This window comes from Danaus plexippus, chromosome 15, assembly GCF_018135715.1.
Source record: "Danaus plexippus chromosome 15, MEX_DaPlex, whole genome shotgun sequence".
Taxonomy (NCBI): domain Eukaryota; kingdom Metazoa; phylum Arthropoda; class Insecta; order Lepidoptera; family Nymphalidae; genus Danaus; species Danaus plexippus.
In genome coordinates, this window is record NC_083547.1 from 7,089,258 (window position 1) to 7,107,481 (window position 18,224).

Consider the following 18,224-nt stretch of genomic DNA (forward strand, 5'->3'; position numbering starts at 1 on the left):
CAATGCTTTAGTTCTTTAATGGTTTTAGATTTTTACTTTTATTGGAAACATAATTACATGATTTGAAAAACTAGATTTTATGGGATTGTTAATGTAGTTGTTTTTTTTTTTCACTTCACATTTAAATTATGTATAAATTTCTCACAAATACTTTCATTTATTTTAAGCTATTAGATTAAATGATCGTGTTTTAAAAAATCCAAATAGTTTCTTTTCTTTCCAAACTTCACAATCACAAATATAAAAAAGTTCAAAAATGTATAGTAATTTCAAAAATAATTCTAATTAGTAACTCTAAGCTAAAAAGAAATAAACTCAAATGATATGCTTGTTGTGACTTTATTCCTTTAGATTTTTTATTACTGTGATAAAAAGAATATTAATATTTTATTATTTAGTTTCGTATTGTATGCTACATCTTTATTCCATTTGAAGGATGATTAATCATTTCTAAACATTTTTAGTTATTGCATTTAACAAGTGTATTCATTTTAAAATTAAATATAAGTCAATCACTATATTACAATTATAGTAATAGAGCAAGATCCCAGGGGCCTTTAATAAAAATTACTTCCACCGCCAACAAAGTTAAGATGAGAATTATGTTTATTTCTTATTATCAAATTGCGAGAACTTCATGGTGACTATTTATTACTAAGATATAAAAGATATGTCGAAATAGTAGCAGTAACAAAACGAAAAACTATTTTGTTCTAAATGAGTTCTCAGGACAATTTCAAGGACATAAAGCCAATCACAAACAAGAGGAAAATCGAAAAGTTGGCTCCACATTCCAGGACCATCGTCATTACCTATTATTGGTCAATTTCATCATTTCCTTCCGGGAAGTGTGTAATGTTTACAATAGTTAAACAAATTTTTATTATAAGATAATAATAATTTACTGCTCTATTTTTGTTCTTGATTGATAATTAGGTCCTCTTTATGAATGTAGTAGTTTTGATTTTCAAAACCACTTGTATTCAAACTACGGACCCACAGTAAAACTATATAAACTGCTGGGACGGGAGCCCATAATCTTCATTTTCGACGCAGAAGCTTCGGCGCAAGTAAGAAATTATATATGTATATATTTTTAAGTTTGGAATCAGTCAAACCTTTTTTTAAGCTGAAGCTTTTATTCAAATTGATAATACAATTGAATCTTCTTTAAGAGTAAGTTTTTAGTATAAATGTTATTCAAAGAAATAATGAAGGTTCTTATTTATATCATATTAAAATTATTTCTCTGAAAATATTTTTACTTGCTCAACCAATTTCGAGTATGTCTAACTTTTATGTGTATCTATGTAGGTACTCCGACGAGAAAATTGGCTGCCTAATCGCCCAGGATTTCCGTCGCTCGAATATAACAGAAAACATTATAGCAAACAAAGGAGAGACCTATCAAAACCAGCTGGCCTTGTCAATGAGTAAATATTGCATATTTTTTCTTAGTGATTAATTATTTTAATATATTGTTTATATTTAAATAACATTTAAGTTGATGCATTCCAATAAAAAATATATTATAAATTAAGTCCTTAAAATTTTTGTCAAAATGTTTTCAGCACGGGAGAAAATTGGAAAAATTTAAGAGCTATGGTAAATCCCATTTTACTAAGAAAAAACATTATCGAACTATACATACTAGAAATCAAACAAATTGCAGTAGATATGGTGAAAAGGTATTTGTTATTTATAGATAATTATGTTAACTATCAATAAGACTACTTAATGCAAACTTCCTGTACGGATGTTTCATCAATTTTTTTTTGTAAGTGTTTTTTTTTTATAATTGTAATTCTTGTAATGTTTTTAAATTTCTGCAAACTTTCAGAATAAGATTAAGGCGTAACAAACGAAACATAATAAAAAATAAGTTCAACATTGAAATGAACATGTGGACACTTGAATCTATAAGTGTCATAACATTAGGTAGAAGACTCAACTGCTTTAATCCCAACTTGAAAAGAGTCTCATCCAAATTGTTAATGATTTTTTTGTTATTGTTGATAAACTTGATTTTAAGCCAAATTTTTGGAGGTATTTTTCAATTCCCACATTCAGGAAAGCTATGAAACTTTATAAGGATCAAGAAATGTAAGGAACAAACTATTTATTACTTTTAACCCCGGAAGCAAAAAAGGGTATTATATCTTTAACATCGATCTCCTAATGTATCTCAGTGTGTCTGACCGTGATAAAATTTGTTATTATAAATTTATATATCCTTAGATTCATTCTATATAGAGTAAGTCAACGTTTAATACAAGAAGAAAGTGAAGCAATGAGTTTGAATAATAATTACAAGGGTGATAGAGAAAAGGGAGTTTTAGAAAAGTTAATCGATATTGATAAAAGAATTGCTGTAATTTTGGCTAGAGATACTCTGTTTGGAGGAGTGGATACAGTAAGTAAAAGGATAATTAAAAATAATACTTCTTAGTCCTGCAAATAAAATAAGTTAAATTTTTAAAATTTGTCAATATTTCAAGCTTTCAAAGATACCTAGTACTATAACTTCAACGCTGTATCTTCTTTCCCAAAATCAAGGAAAACAAGACATATTAACAAAATATATTAAGAGAGGAACTATGTTTGGGTAAAACATACTATTTAAAGTCATGTCTAAAAGAATCTTTGCGAATGTTACCAGTAACAATGGGAATCATAAGAAAGACAACCAAGGATTATAGTTTACTCGGCTTCGATATCCCAAAAACTGTTGGTGTATATTTTTTTATGTATATTTTATATAAGAATTCCTTTTTTAAAATATATTTCTGTAAGCTATTAATTATGATTTAACTAACAGACGAGCTTGTTTTTTGGACATCAACTCCTTTCAATGATGGATAGCCACTATCCAAGACCTAATGAGTTTCTACCGGAACGATGGCTGGTGGACAAAGACGATCATCTATGTTATGGAAACGCCCATCCTTTTGCATATACTCCATTTAGATTCGGTACTAGAAGCTGCATTGATAAATAAATAATAAAATCAGATTTTTATTATTTTTATTGTGTTTGTTGAGCTATGAAGACTTCTAGTTTTTTTTTTTTTGTTTTTAAAGTTTGATTACTGGCAAACAGAAGATTTTGTTTTTAGGTCGTCGTGTAGCAGATCTGGAGCTGGAAACTTTTTTAACGACAATTATAGAAAACTTTCATGTAGAGTAGTTTGCTCCTCATCCAAAATTTAAGTTCAGCACTCTTAATTACATGGTACCACCTTATAATTTTATTTTTAATGATGTAAAATAATTAAAAGTGAAAATCTATAATCTTAATTTGTCTTCTATTGACCCATCTTGGTGTTTGTTAAAATACATTCAAACTGATTCACCTTAAATATATCAGAAGAATATTAGTGGATTTTACAATCATTAATAGATAAGTCCAAGATTTAAAACATGTTTTGCGTTTCACATTATCCTTATACTTGCTACAATTTCTTAGATCTAAAACATTTATGAAAATATTTATATATAGTTATGATTCTTTTTCGTAACGCGAAACATAAATTTTAATAGTAAATTAATTTTAAAATATTTTTTTTTTTATACAATTATGACCTTTCCAAAAATGATATGCCAAAAGTCAGTTTCAAATACGAAATAATTTAAAAGATCAAAGTGCACGTAAAGTCTCTGCTTTGGTTTGCTTTAAAGTTCACAGGAATAAGTTAAATTCACATCATTGCATTATATGTAGCTGTAAGATGTGTAGAAGGAATATAAGTTGTATGTTATACATATCCGTGTTAATCCTGAAAGGTTTTACTAATTATTGGTCCAAGAAAGAAAACTGAAAGACATAAGAGCCAAGCCTCAGAGTTATGTATCTATAGCGATAATTAAAATTAAACAGCATAAAAATATCAAATAAAAAAATTATTTCATTTTTATGATAATAATAAATTTATATTGGAACACGATTCTGTGGCAATGAATTATAGTAATAAAAAATATTTTATGTAAAAATATATATATATATATATATATATTATTTTCCAGATCATATTGTTAAAGGCATTTAAAAGATTTTTTGTCTGACTTTATGTTTTGTCGGTTGTTAACACAATTTGTGACGTATTAACTCGTCGGTTATTTCACAAAAAAGTATTTGGATTTAAAATTTTTATAAAAAAATCCTTTTTTTATTTTATATATAACTAAGTGAAATATGTATTTATAAAAAAATATGTAAATGTAATAACAGACTTGGCAAATATTTTAAGCAAATACTCTATTCACATTAGTTATAAAACATTTGTACACAGCACAACAAGGAGTCATATTTTTGGACTACAATACTGCTAGATTGAAAATTTATACGTGCTTCTAAATGAATTTCAAAAGAGTAAATTTGTAAGGGTACGAATCATTCTCGCCGGAATATTAAGATTTCTCAATATTAGATAGAGTTTTTATATAGAATTATCGTAACAATGCAAATAGGAAGTATGTTCAGAAAACAGAGCTAGAAACTATAGTACTTTAAGAATGAGATCGTGAAATTAAAACCCCTGATCCCGCTACAATTACCTTTTTTAAAGAGTTGCACCATTACTTACCTGGAGATAAATGAAAGTTAATCCATCATTCAATTCATGTCCATTGTACAAATAATTTTATTGTAAAGATGAAAATGATTTCAGTACAAAAAAAAATATACTTGTTCTATCCAGAAACTGTGGAAGTAGTAAGTTAAAACTAGTTTACACAATAGTATCATTAATTATTAGCATACAATGTGAAATACCGTCAAAAATATATCGTATATTATCTTGAAAATTATATGCCTCTTACCACTTTTTGAATCAAGGCACTTTTAACAATAAAAAAAACTCTGAGGAACATACAAGATTTTTCACTGAGTAAGATCACTTAAGAACATATACATAAGTTTGTTTCAACATATATTCACTTAAACGAAAAACCTAATAAAACTAAACAGTGACCCTTAAATAATTATGAACTTCATTTTGACCTTTTTATCGAAGGCAAAGTCATATAAAAAAAAGAAATTTACTCAATCCTGTTATGTAGCAATAAAAAATATAATATGACTGTATAAAAAAATTACCGACGGAGTTGCTCGTGATATGATTGAAAATCAATTTTATATAAAAATTTTAAACTCTATTTAAAATATAACCTGAGGTAATTTTTTTGGTTTAAAATACAAAGAGATAATAATAATATGATAAAAGATTCGTTCTCATACGAAATGAGACTTTGGGCTTTAGAATCAATTTCAACAGTAGCCCTAGGGCGAAGACTTTATTGTTTTAGTAATATATTACGAGAAGACTCCAGAAAATGAGCTCTTACAATGTATTTGGAACTTTGTCATAGTAACTGAGAAACTCGACTTTTTAATGTCTGGAAACTCGACTTTTTAGTTTTGTAATTACTGAAACATAAAAAAAGTATGGAGTTACAAAGTAATTTAGAAAGGTATTTCTTTGTATTAAATTTTCTTGACCAAACCTTCGCAAAACCACACTAATCATTTTTGAAATTATAAGATTTATAATTAACAAAGGAAAATTAGCTTAGTGAAACAAAATTTTCAAGTTCTGTTTGTAATTTATGTATAAGTTTAAATGAAAACCGAGAAAGAGGTGGCCAGAAGTCAGATCTAAAATTTCGTCAGTGATATATTGTTTGCTGGAGTTAAAACGGCAAATTAGGAAAATATTAGTATATTAAAATCTTATAATAATTTTCACCTTGGAATTCTGTAATTGCGGCTCTTTATCTACTGGCAAGTAACTTGAAATAATAAATTAAACATAGAGGAGAATTTTTATTGCGACCTTAACAAGGGCAGTCTCCGAAAGCATGCATAAGAGAATCAACGAGTCTTTTACCTGTATCAGCTGGGAGTATGCGTCTTACAAATAAAGATTTTAATCTCTTGGGCTATCACATACGTAAAATGTAGATGTATAAACGTGTAGCGTTTATAATATATAAATATCGTTTATATAAATTAATAAAGTATATTCCAGCAATGCATCATATATCCTCACCATATTTAACGCCTCATGGAATCCCAATATCCGAGGAGCCGTGAATTTATTCCGGAAAGGTGGCTAACGGACAAGACAGATCCATTATACTACGGACACACCTTCCTTTCGGATCTGGTACAAGAACAAGTATATGTAATCAATAACAATTTTGCTATTTCTTTGCAAGTTGGTTTTTTTACAGCATTTCCTTACAAACAAAAATAAGTGGATCAATGGCCAAAACAAATTAGTTGTTATTTTTCAAGTAGGTTTATTATCTTTTAAAGTAAAAATACTATCATATTCTAATGTTAATAACCGAAAACGTTTATGTACTCAAATTCTGTCTCTTTTGTTTGTAACTTAGGGCCTAGAAATAAAGTGTAGCGTGTCTCAGATTACATTTTATTTTTTTAAATTTTATGAGAAAAATTGTTGATGTAAAAATGAGATGCTATTATGAAAGATATCCACGGGTATGGATTGATCATTCGCCAAAAGTGAAAGACATTATAATAGTTCATTTAAAGGGTAAATATAATTTTATACTAAAAAGAATCTGCAAATAGGATTTATATATTTCCGATATTTTTTATGCCTCCATTCAACGCAATAAAAACATCCCGTATAAAAATAAAATCTCAAGAAATCACCCTTACTGATACATTACGTAATGCTCTCTGAAAAAAGTGAAGCTTGACAACAACCAAACGAAAGGAATCCATTTCGCTTGAGCTATCTACGAAATTGGGAATTAAGGGCGTTATTGCTTATACGTGATAAAGATATTAATACGCGGTGTGTATTTTGAACCTTGTGTCATTAGATACGTATATGTAAACAATACTATAAATGCTGTAAATGATGTCTCCTCATAGTTAATATATGTTTAAAAAATTTAATTCATTTATGACTTGGATTCCTATTTATTGAAAAAATATTTTTTTTTGACTAAATCACTATACAAACAGTAACTTTTTATTATTCCATACCGATAACAAAGTAATTACGAATTTCATGCATAATAATTCTGCAGCTTTTGCGTAATCAGGTAACGGACAGAACATAACACAAAAACACATAATTTTTGCATCACGTGCACGCGTTATATAACATGAATAAAGGAGACATATGAAAAATAAAAATAACTTATCATGTTTAATAATTATTTAGTTTGTAAAATAATAGTTAAATACATTGAATTCTAAATGATTACTACATCCGAGTACTTATAAATCTTTGAATAAGACTTGGAAACATCCATCATTAACTGTCTCAAGCATTAATCACCTAAGTTCGTTAAAGATTTCACTTAATTCACAACAAGACTCTAACAACAATAATGAAGCGCTTTGGAGTTACAAAATGATGTTATTATTTAAATGAAATACTCTGGATATTTGATGCTAGTAGTCTCGAGATAGAAATGAAAATTAATAAGGAATAAATTGTTACAAAATTATATACAACTTTAAAAGAAAATCTAATGGAATACTCGAAAGTCAAGTGGCGTTAGCGAATCTTTTACGATTATGATAGTCAAGGAAAAAACAATGTAGTCTTGTCTTGGATGGGTGATCGAATCAAATTAAATGTATACTCGTAAAAGTCTTTGATAATCAGTCAATGATCAATCATCAATATCAATGGCATCAATACATATTAAAAAACAAAGTCCCTCGCCGTGTTTGTCTGTCGGTCTGTTCGCGATAAACGGAAAAACTACTGCACCGATTATCAGACACCTGTCATCACCACTCGATAGGGTGATTGTCGAGGATGGTTTTAGTATAAATTAGTTAATTTTTTTTAATACTTGTTTGTAAATTAACGATATTTGTTGAAGATGTCGGGAAAACATGAGCCGCCGGAGAGCCTTTAATGAAAACGCTGTCTTTGAGATATAACAAAATAAGATATGGTAGAATTATGTATCTTATATAGGTCTACAGAAAAACCCGTGGTGGCGTATCTCTATACCTTAAGGATAACATACTATATCCAATTTAAAACTTTAAAAAATTGGCATTCCCAAAGTCTTTATTGGAAAGCTATTTATATAAATACGGTATAAAGTCTTATCAATTTAAATTACTTCATTTTCAAGCATACCTCAGTATCTGTAAATTACTTTTTAGATCATTTAAATCGGGCCTACCGTTTTAAAGTTATCATAATATAAGTTTAATTATTCGCAAAATTAAATAGGCTACTTTATTTTTTTTGTAAAGAGCCCGTGCGAAGCCATGGCTAGCACTTAGTATTGTATATATTTATTTACACTGCAGAAAATACAATACTTACCTTTTTCTTTTATCAAGCCTGTTTAATCCTCGCTTAGGCCCAGTAATTACTTCTAAGGGATAACAATTTGGTGCTAAACTAAGGTAGAAAATTATCTAACCTCATTAAATTAACAGTTGATGTGTATATCTACATTGAAATTTGACGGGAAGGTATCAATTTATTTATAATTAATTATACTATGCCGTTGTAATTAATATTAATTATCCTTTCATAACTTACATTTTCTATAAACAAAGTCGTTACAAAGTTTTCACTATTATAAAAAAATATAACAGATGACAACTTATACTATAAGACGTCGAAAGAAGAGTGCATACGGTGCTTTTAAGAAAAGTCCAATGGCGTTTACCGCGACGCAAAGCCGCTAGCAAACTTAGTAAGACTTATACGCAAAGCTTACTGGAATTTGTACCCATAATAATCCCCTTGCTGTCATTTACCATAAAGTAACTCAGCGTCATCTAAACATAAGAGTTTTAAAAAGAAAATATTTACAATATTGGGAAACCTTTGGTAGATAGAACAAATATTTAAATTAAAATAAAATTACAATTTAAAATGTTTATTAAATATAGCAAATCAACGATTGCATGAACAAGTAATTTTGGGTTTTGTCAAGTGAAATTAAAATTAACATTAATGTGTTATACAAGTTATCTTCAATTGTCTAATAATTCATTTATACTATGTATGTATACTAATATGTATATTTAAATTAAAAATAACATAACACATACATTACACGACAATAAACTATCGGACGGTAAGAAAATAGAACATTGTGCGCCGCATACAATTTATTGGACAATTTGAAACATACATTATTACAGGTAAAACACATTATGAAAAGTAATAGTACAATAATTTTTAAACGTGAGTGTCATTTTGAAGTAACTGTTTGTAGATTTTGCTTAAAGGATAAATAAATGTACTTACATCCAGACAGAATCGCAAAGCTGTCGCATTTATAAGATTAATAATATTTTCTTTATCAAAATAATACTGTTTTACAAATACCCACAAATACAAATTTATTTATCGATGTTAAAAAACACCAAAGAATAGTTTCAGTTCTTTTTGTCACGAAGTAAAGGGAAATTTAAATTGTAAATATCGCTGAAAGCCAATAATAACAAGCTTTGTGCATCCGACATTTGCATCGAAATTAAGATCGGTTGCATTTTCAAACAAACGTTTCTAAAACAAAAAAGAATTCTATTATTTTGTATTATTCAAAATGGTATTATTCAGCTTTCCTGATTTAAAGACTAATGAAGTTATTGACAGTGTTATTAGAGTGCCATTTACATGCAATTACTTATCAATCATTAGTGCTGAAATTAAATTCATCACTAGTGGTGACTAGTGTTTGTCCGCAATTTCGTCAGCATAAACTTCGGAATTGGGATCAGGGAGAAATGTAGTGAGTGTGTTAAAGCAATAGATAATCGAATTAGGGGGCCGATTAAAGCAACAGAGATAATCGAATTAATCCGATGTCTAAGCTACATTACTGTGAATTTTGATAAAAATCTGTTTAGATTTTTTTTGGGTGAAATAAGATTAAATTTCCACACATTCTCACAAACTTTAGCATTTATATTATTTAGTAGGATTTATATTATTAGTAGGATTACCAAGTTTAAATTTAATATATTATTAGGAATAAGGAAAACCATTATGAAGATAACTAAAAAAAAATCATAAAGAGAATTTCAAACGATTGATTTCATTGCTAATTCTTACGCTGAATGGGTCTTGTTTGAGAAGCCGATTCATTTAAGTAAAGATGATTGATTTTCTGAATAACACATAAATAATGTGTTGCAGAGTTTATTTACAATAAATAACATTATATCTATAAAAAATATTTATAAATTTTCATTCCGTTTAGACAATCACTAAAAGATTATATTAAGTGTGTTTAATCATTTGCATACACATTTTTTTTTACATTAATATATGATTTGGATAATTATAAAGATAATGATATCTAAAATTTTCGCCAGTTTATTCGTTTAAATGAAACTAATATTTTTCGGATAAACTACGCGTGATTTATTTTTGTAAAAAACTACATACTCCCGACGTTTCGGTTACTTTTCAGCAACCGTGATCACGGGCATCTCGTCTACCCTCGTCTACAAAAATAAAACACGAGTAGTTTATCCGAAAAATATTAGTTTCATTTAAATAATTATAAAGATGAATATAAAATATAATGTTCATAGTAAACGTTGCAAAATGTGAAAGAATAATTTAATGTGACCTTGATTGTATTTCTAGTGCCCATAAGTAGACAAGCACTATTAAATGGATCAGTAGACCTGAAAACATAGCTTCGTTTTCGTTGATTGATTCTGCGAATAGATTTAGTTCGGTTTGTATTTAAAAAAATAAAATGGTGAAATATTTTAACTATACAATTAATCTTTTAAATATTTAAACATAAGTAGATGATGGATTGAAGATAAACTTCACAGTTTACAGAAAATTTTAAAAATATTTCAAATATCAAATAAATTTCATTGAATTTTTTTTCTATGATCAAAGTTTTCATTTTCGTATAGATTTTCTCTTCGTATTCGACGTAAAAAAGAGTGAATTCCACTTATTTCAATATATCCATGTCAAGTTATACGAGGAAAGTAAAACTAACAACATCCAATATTCGGGGAATTACATATGTTATAATCAATAGAAAATAATCTGACTTAGGGGTAACTTCACTTTTATCTTTATTTTTCGATAAATCTGTTGAAAACAACTTATACCAGCGTCGTTTGGATTCATTGACCAAACTCTAGAATTATATTTGTATTTACTATTTATGATAAAGGCCCCGACCTGTACTTTATACTTTAAATTGGGCTAACATAATAAGTTATTACACAAATTTAGTAAAAGTAATATATCTAAAAACTATGGTTTTTAAATATTTTATTCAAGGTGATGTATTAAATTTTATCCTACATTTCGGTTAATTTACAGCAATCGTGAACACTTTTTAACGAAAACCATAGCTTTATTTAAAAATATACGACGGAAATCTTAAATTTATATTAAAAATTCACATTAAATTCTACTCCTAGAAATACATCAACTACGTTTTAAATATAAATGTACTATTTTGGGTACTGGTTCTGCTACATATATAATTAGTTATTTTTGTACAGCATTCCATTTTTTTTAATCTCTTAAGGAAAAACAGGGATCAAGATAATCATAATAAAATTATCGAAACGTCAGAAATATCGTAGTGAAAACAAAGGCCTGACAAGGGACTGACGTAAGAGTATAATTCTTTCTTTCAAGTCTGTTCTAAAACAAGGAGAAACTTATTGTTCTTTGATAATGCAATGTTATTTAATTTCAGTTTTAACGAAGTCCGTTAATATGTGTTTTATAATTTATTGTAAAAAACACGTCTAAAATATTTGTATATAAGTAAAAAACTAAAATAGAAAACAAGTATCTCGCTTTATCTTAACTTTTAGTGACCTATGTATGTCTTGTCGGATGACTGAATATTCTAACAAAAACATTGTCATCTTTCGACTGTTTAATACGTTGTAGTGGTTCTTATTTGTTTGATTCAAAACGATCTCACAACAGTTATACCCTTGTAATTGTTATGTTATTTAAGAAATCAATTCATTTACATATCAATATTTTCATTATAATGATTATCGATATTCCATGTTTGAGTTCATAATAATAAAATCAACTTAATTAATAAAAACGTGAAAATCTATGCAAATTAAATCTTCCAATAAAATCTTAAATAAAAAGTCTTTTAAGGAACGATAAAAATCAATTGTTTCTCTTGAAATTAGAAGTAGCGAGGGGAAAAGTAATATTTAGTTGGAAGCTATCCATCTTCATCTCAAATACGGCCTCTGAGGACAGAAAGATTGACGGCCCAAACTTAATGTAAAGAATATTCGGTTAGTAGAAAAACTTTAAGTTTTAAACAGCTATTAGTGTTTTTTTTTTTTTTGTAGTCTGGGAATAATTTTTTTCTTTATCATTTTAATTAAACAAGAAGATTATGCGAGAGTACTGACTACTCTATGCTTCTGTCGTATATTTTTTTTTTATTTAATGAGTCATAGTAACGATCTTTATATAAAGAATACTTTTTTTAGCCTACTTTGTTAACTTAAGTTTTATAATATTGAGCGTGGCGTCTTTCCAAATATATCATAAAAAAACCTTAAAATCGTTATCTTATTCATTTATCATTTTTAACCTTTCCTTAATTATTTTAAAAATGTTAACAAATATAAACATAGTCTGGCGAAACTGCATTTTTGGGCGAATTCTTTCATATTGTAATTTTATCCGTTACATCGTAATTTTTATATAAAATGGTTTCAATTAATATGAAAAAGATACTTTCAATTAACTAACTTATTTTATTTTCCTGGTTTGTTAAATATATTTAACCTAAAATTTGAATTTTCAAATAGTAAATTTATATATTCGGACATTATTGTCCACGACAACAATGATCAATTTCACAATTTTTCATAAAATTATTGTCATTTATATGTTACAGTTCATATAAAATATATCATTAATATATCATTATTTTAGTAGGTCATGTCATTGAATCAGTAATATTTTATTTTAACAGATTATTAACGAAAAACTTCACTATCTGTCACAAGAAATTCAAAAATAAAATTGATAGTTGTCATAAATACAATACTAAACTTGCTGAAACTCCCTCGTCAACATAACAGCCTAAGAATCTGCAATACCTTTCTAACTGCTCAGAATTCCTTCGTTTGCATCAAAATGTCTGAAGGAACATAAAATAAATCGCTTTTTTGAAGATTTTATTTAACTTGCATTATGTGTATATAAGTATTTTTTTTTACATTTTATGACTACTTTTAATATGTATTCTAATGCATGGTTAGGTATAAGACATCCCCATGAAGCACCACCGAAATTGAATGAATGAAGCCAAGGTGTACTAAACATTTTTAATGGAATCCTTGTATAGAGAATCGAGTGTAAAAGATTTACTGAGAATAACTCAAATCCTTTTTTAAATATTTCCTTTCAATTTTTGATTTGTATTGATGTAATTTAACTTTTAAATTATTTATTTTATGTAGTATTCATTTGCGAATAGCGAAAAATCTGTTATTTAAATTAGTAAATACCGTGATTTAATCTGTAAATATGCTTTTGAAATATTCACTTGAATTATTTCCTGGCATGTGATTTATGCACTAATTTGGATTGATAAATAGATAAAAAATATTTTGAAAAATTCTCACTCTTTTCTTTTTTAACGTAAAAATTAAGTACATGTATTCAATTTTAAATTGCAATAATCATATTTATTCAAACGCAAAGCAAAGTATTAAGAAAAATTGTCACTGCAAAGCGAAATAAATTGGACTAAAGCTCAACAGTACTTTCAAACTTTTAACAAGCTCTCTATATTTCATCCTCTCATATATTTTTATGACAGATTGTTAAATTTATTGGATATTTATGAATCAAAAATTTTTATTTTTAGAGGTTATTAGTTAATTTTAAAAGAGATAGTATTTTTTTCGATTAATGTAATTTAAAAGATTAATTCAGCTTGATAAACGTGATTACAAAACAAACAGTGTAACCTCATTAGATAAATATTAAATACTCAAAGTCCTATCATTCAAATGTTATAAAGACGAAGGTTTTCATATACTTTGTTACTTAGTACCACTGAAATATTCGAATGTTTTTCGTATTTTCTTTTTATACAAAGCCATAGCTTTGATAAATTGTAAAAACGACTTGGAATTTTTTAGCGAAAATATCGTTTATGTTCAGGAAACAAATTGTAGTAAAAGAAATATTATATTTATTATTATCTACGTTTAAATTTGACTAAGGAATTCATTTAATAATAAATTACTTAGTTAGTTATTACTTACAATCAGTTAAGGTTTATTCCTTAACTAATTTATCTTCCTGAATATTCGTATGTTAATTTAATTGTTGTATATTCATATGTTAATTTAATTGTTGTGCTCTCGATCTCGATTTTACAACAATATAATAGAATAACTACTAATCGACGTACTCAATTTCGTAGGCGTAGCTATATTTATTTTCAATTCAAAATGAATTATGAACTCAAATAGAGTCATTTAAAATCTAATATACTAGTAACAAAAAAATGATTAAGTCAATTCTAAAAATAATTCAAGGAATATCGGCGTAAACCACACAATATCAAAATTATTTTGACGGGCAAAACATGAGGTAGATTTTGATAAAGAACCTTTTGATTATTCTAAAATCATTTCAATGAAAGAGAGCGGAAAGCTTCTCTTGACCAACGAACAAATTTAGAACCATTTTAAACGTACATATGAAGTGCACAAAAGTATCAGTTTGTATAAAGATCCTGAAGGAAAAAAACCTGAAATTTCTCGTTTCGACTTCCGCGGCATTCCACCAAAAAAAGAGGAAATAAGAGAAAATCGTCTAAAGTCGCCAACTGACTTGCAGCTTCATTTAGGACCACAAAAAAATTGGGATGAATCTGAAAATGACATCGTAGCTCTATAAACACCTAAGAGTTCCCAAGAGACATATCCTGGGGTAATCCCATGATGATGTCGTTACACATCTCGCAAAAGACGAGGATGTCCCAAAACTAGACGTAAAACTTCAATTCCATAAACAGTTTATGATAGGAGCACAAAATAACAGAGTAGGGTTCAGATCTAGTAAGAAGGCCACCGACCTATTAAAGTCTTTTATTCGGAAAGATGAGAATTCTTAATAAAAGAGCCGTGCAATAAGTTTTGAAATGTACCAAGTGTGGTTACACATAGGAGATTTTTGCATCCCATTAGCAGTAAAATGGCATAACTTAATTCAATTCAACTCCTTGATAGCGGTCAATACTCGCGTCATAACGATTGGGTTTTAGAAATTATACCTGAAGTGGTGGTCTTTCGGTAGCCAGAGCACAAAAAGAAATAACCACAAACCAGCAATTAATAGGTTTTATAAAAGAAGACACTAGAGCTACAAAATCAAACGTCAAGCCTTACTCTATCATTAAGGCGGCTTCGGATTGAACTATAATGATGGATATGTATAAGAAACAATATAAAATCCCAGAGGATATTTGTGTGTCGGCGTCCAGACCGGACATATTTTTTTATTCGCGAATTTGAGGCGCGTTGTGCTAATAGAGCTCACGGTTCCTTTGGAAACCAACATCCCCAAACACCATACTATCAAAGTCAACAAGAATTACGAACTCACTTAAAAAATTTGTACGCGGTTCTTTATTAATTTGTACGCGGTAGAAGTGGGAGCGAGAGGTATAACGGCGACATCTCTCTACAACCTACTTAAAGACTTTGGCTTGTAAAGAAAAAACATCAGTTCATTCTTGGAACCTGCGTCGAAGGCAACCCTAATAGGTTCGTGTCAAATATGCTTAGGTAGAGAGAGGAGCTTGGGCTGTGAAGGTGAGCGTTTATGGCGCGTTAGATAGGGGCACCTTAAACTTTCACCTGGATCGCCCGTCCTATAGTATATATAGTGCCTGCATTATTGAAGCTCCTCTCCTTTCAACGCGATGGACCCAGCAGCCGCACGGTGATTCCATGGAATGGTGGGTGGTTTCGTCTCTACAAAGTCGTAAACTACTTAACACGTCTTTATTTCTAAGAATGATTTAATCAATCTCTTAAAGTCAATCTTGTCTACGTTACTAATCTACATTAAATTATATTATTTTAATAAACATTGTTTTATCACAAGAAATAGTTTTCAAAAAGAAAATATAATAATACAAACAAGTTGGCAAATGAATTTATGCTTTACTAATAAGCAGGTTCGAGTAAAGCAGTTATGACTGCATTTTCCCTTAAACCGACCTCAATAAGGGAGAAGGTAGTCAATTCGTGGGTATCTCTTTTTTGTATGTTCCCCCATTTTAATTGATGTAAATGGCCGTTGTCACTTTATTAAGATCGCTTTTGAAAGTTTACTTATAAGAGTCGTAAGTCCATCCTTACTAATTCGTTAGTATCGGTTTCTGTGAATACCAAATAACTTATAAAATATTAGATAAAGAACGACATGAAGTAGAATAAAACTTTTAGTCTTATTTTATTTACCAATAAATTAAAATAAAAAAGGTAACTATATCACTGTCCAGAATAATTACAATAAGATTCCGGTGCAGTTTTCTTATTTCCTTTATATCTGAGTAATATTTAAAAAATGTATGTTGGTTCATGTTATTTCTCTCCTTTTAGGATTTTTATTATCTCGTTATATAAAGTAGTTCTAAATTATACACTCTATTCAAAAACAATGGAAACGATTCTGGCAAATTGTTTTAATCGCTTCAGGTACGTTATTGTAATTAATATAAGCCTTTTAAATGAAACTAATATTTTTCGGAAAAACTACGCCTGATTTATTTTTGTAAAAAACTACATACTCCCGACGTTTCGGTTACTTTTCAACAACCGTGATCACGGGCAGACGAAATATTAGTTTCATTTAAATGAAATAAACTCGCGAAAATCTTAGATCTCAATATAAGCCTTGTTTTTCTCATTAGGTAAATTAACAAATAAAAAGTGGAGGCTATTAAATAGAAGATAAGTTAATTAAAAAAAAAAGGTTTTTTTTTATCTTAATAATAAATATAAAACTAATATTACCAATATATATAAATTTAAAGACACGGAGATGAATTTAATTCAAATTTAAAATTGTTAGCACCTCTTGTTTTTCTTCTCTCCAAAAATAATCGCGAAAAACTCCCTATATATTGAATTTAACCCGTGAAGGGGCTGACAAAATGTTTATGTTTGAGGTGAAAGGATATTTATTTTTCCACATGAATATCGGAATTCAGCTGACAGTTGCTTTAAACTTTTCTGATAAACTTTTTTAATTTACAAAGGGGTACTTAAATTTTAAAGAGGTTTTAATTACTATCACTTCTTACTAGACATTTCTTTGAAGTTAACAATTAAGACAAAATACAGGATAGAAATTTACTCTTATAATCATAGAGCAAATATAGAATATTTGGGTCATTTTATTGAAACTTTTTAGTATTCTGAAACTATTCTTTTAAATTTCATAAACAATATTGGCTTTTTAGTTTCTCTTAGTTACTTATTAATGAATACTATCCAATGACAAACTTTTAGAATTAAAATAGTTAATTCCAGAGTATTTTCTATTTTAGCACAAAAGATGCCTTTCTCAGAGTCGAGCCTTTTCTAAATTGTAATTTCATTTATATTCTAGCAGTATAAAACTAAAATTTATGACAGCTGTTTCTCACGCAAAAAAATACTTTTATTAAATTTTCATAGATATATGGTTTAATTGAAAAATTGTGAATTAGTATAAAATTAAAACAGGTAATCACACGTAAATCGTGCATAATTTATACAGTTTTGGTTATTACCATTTTATGTCCTAATGAGATCACAATTTATTGGAATAAATATTATATAATATTTTTAAATGATAATATCAGGACGTAGTAACGTTTTAATACTCCGGTTAGTTCCGGTTTCAATGCAATAATATAAATTGCATAAAATAATATTATTATTATTTAAATTGTAACTGTAGACACTTTTCCATCACTGTTCAATATTTCTTTAACCATCCTTCAGAATGAAATCAATGATCCTTATCATCAATAAAATCTTTGAATATAACCTAATAACCGTTACAACAGGAATTCAGCAAAAGGTATTTAATTATTTTGATAAAATTATTTTAACATAAATTAGGTTCTATATTCGTTCCTAGGTTTCATAGTTGACGTTATAATTGTAGTCATTGGATTCATTCTATTTTGATTTTATATAAAGGTAGT

At 28.1% G+C, this 18,224-nt stretch overlaps 1 long non-coding RNA gene and 1 pseudogene across 1 annotated transcript; both read left to right on the forward strand.

Moving 5' to 3' along the window:
- Positions 1–451: 451 nt before the first annotated feature.
- Positions 452–1,427, forward strand: LOC133319240 (uncharacterized). The gene is made up of 3 exons (XR_009752920.1): positions 452–848; positions 937–1,070; positions 1,315–1,427. It is a non-coding gene; the product is annotated as an uncharacterized LOC133319240 (long non-coding RNA).
- Positions 1,428–1,677: 250 nt separating this feature from the next.
- On the forward strand, positions 1,678–3,435 carry LOC116766352 (cytochrome P450 CYP12A2-like; annotated as a pseudogene).
- Positions 3,436–18,224: the final 14,789 nt, after the last annotated feature.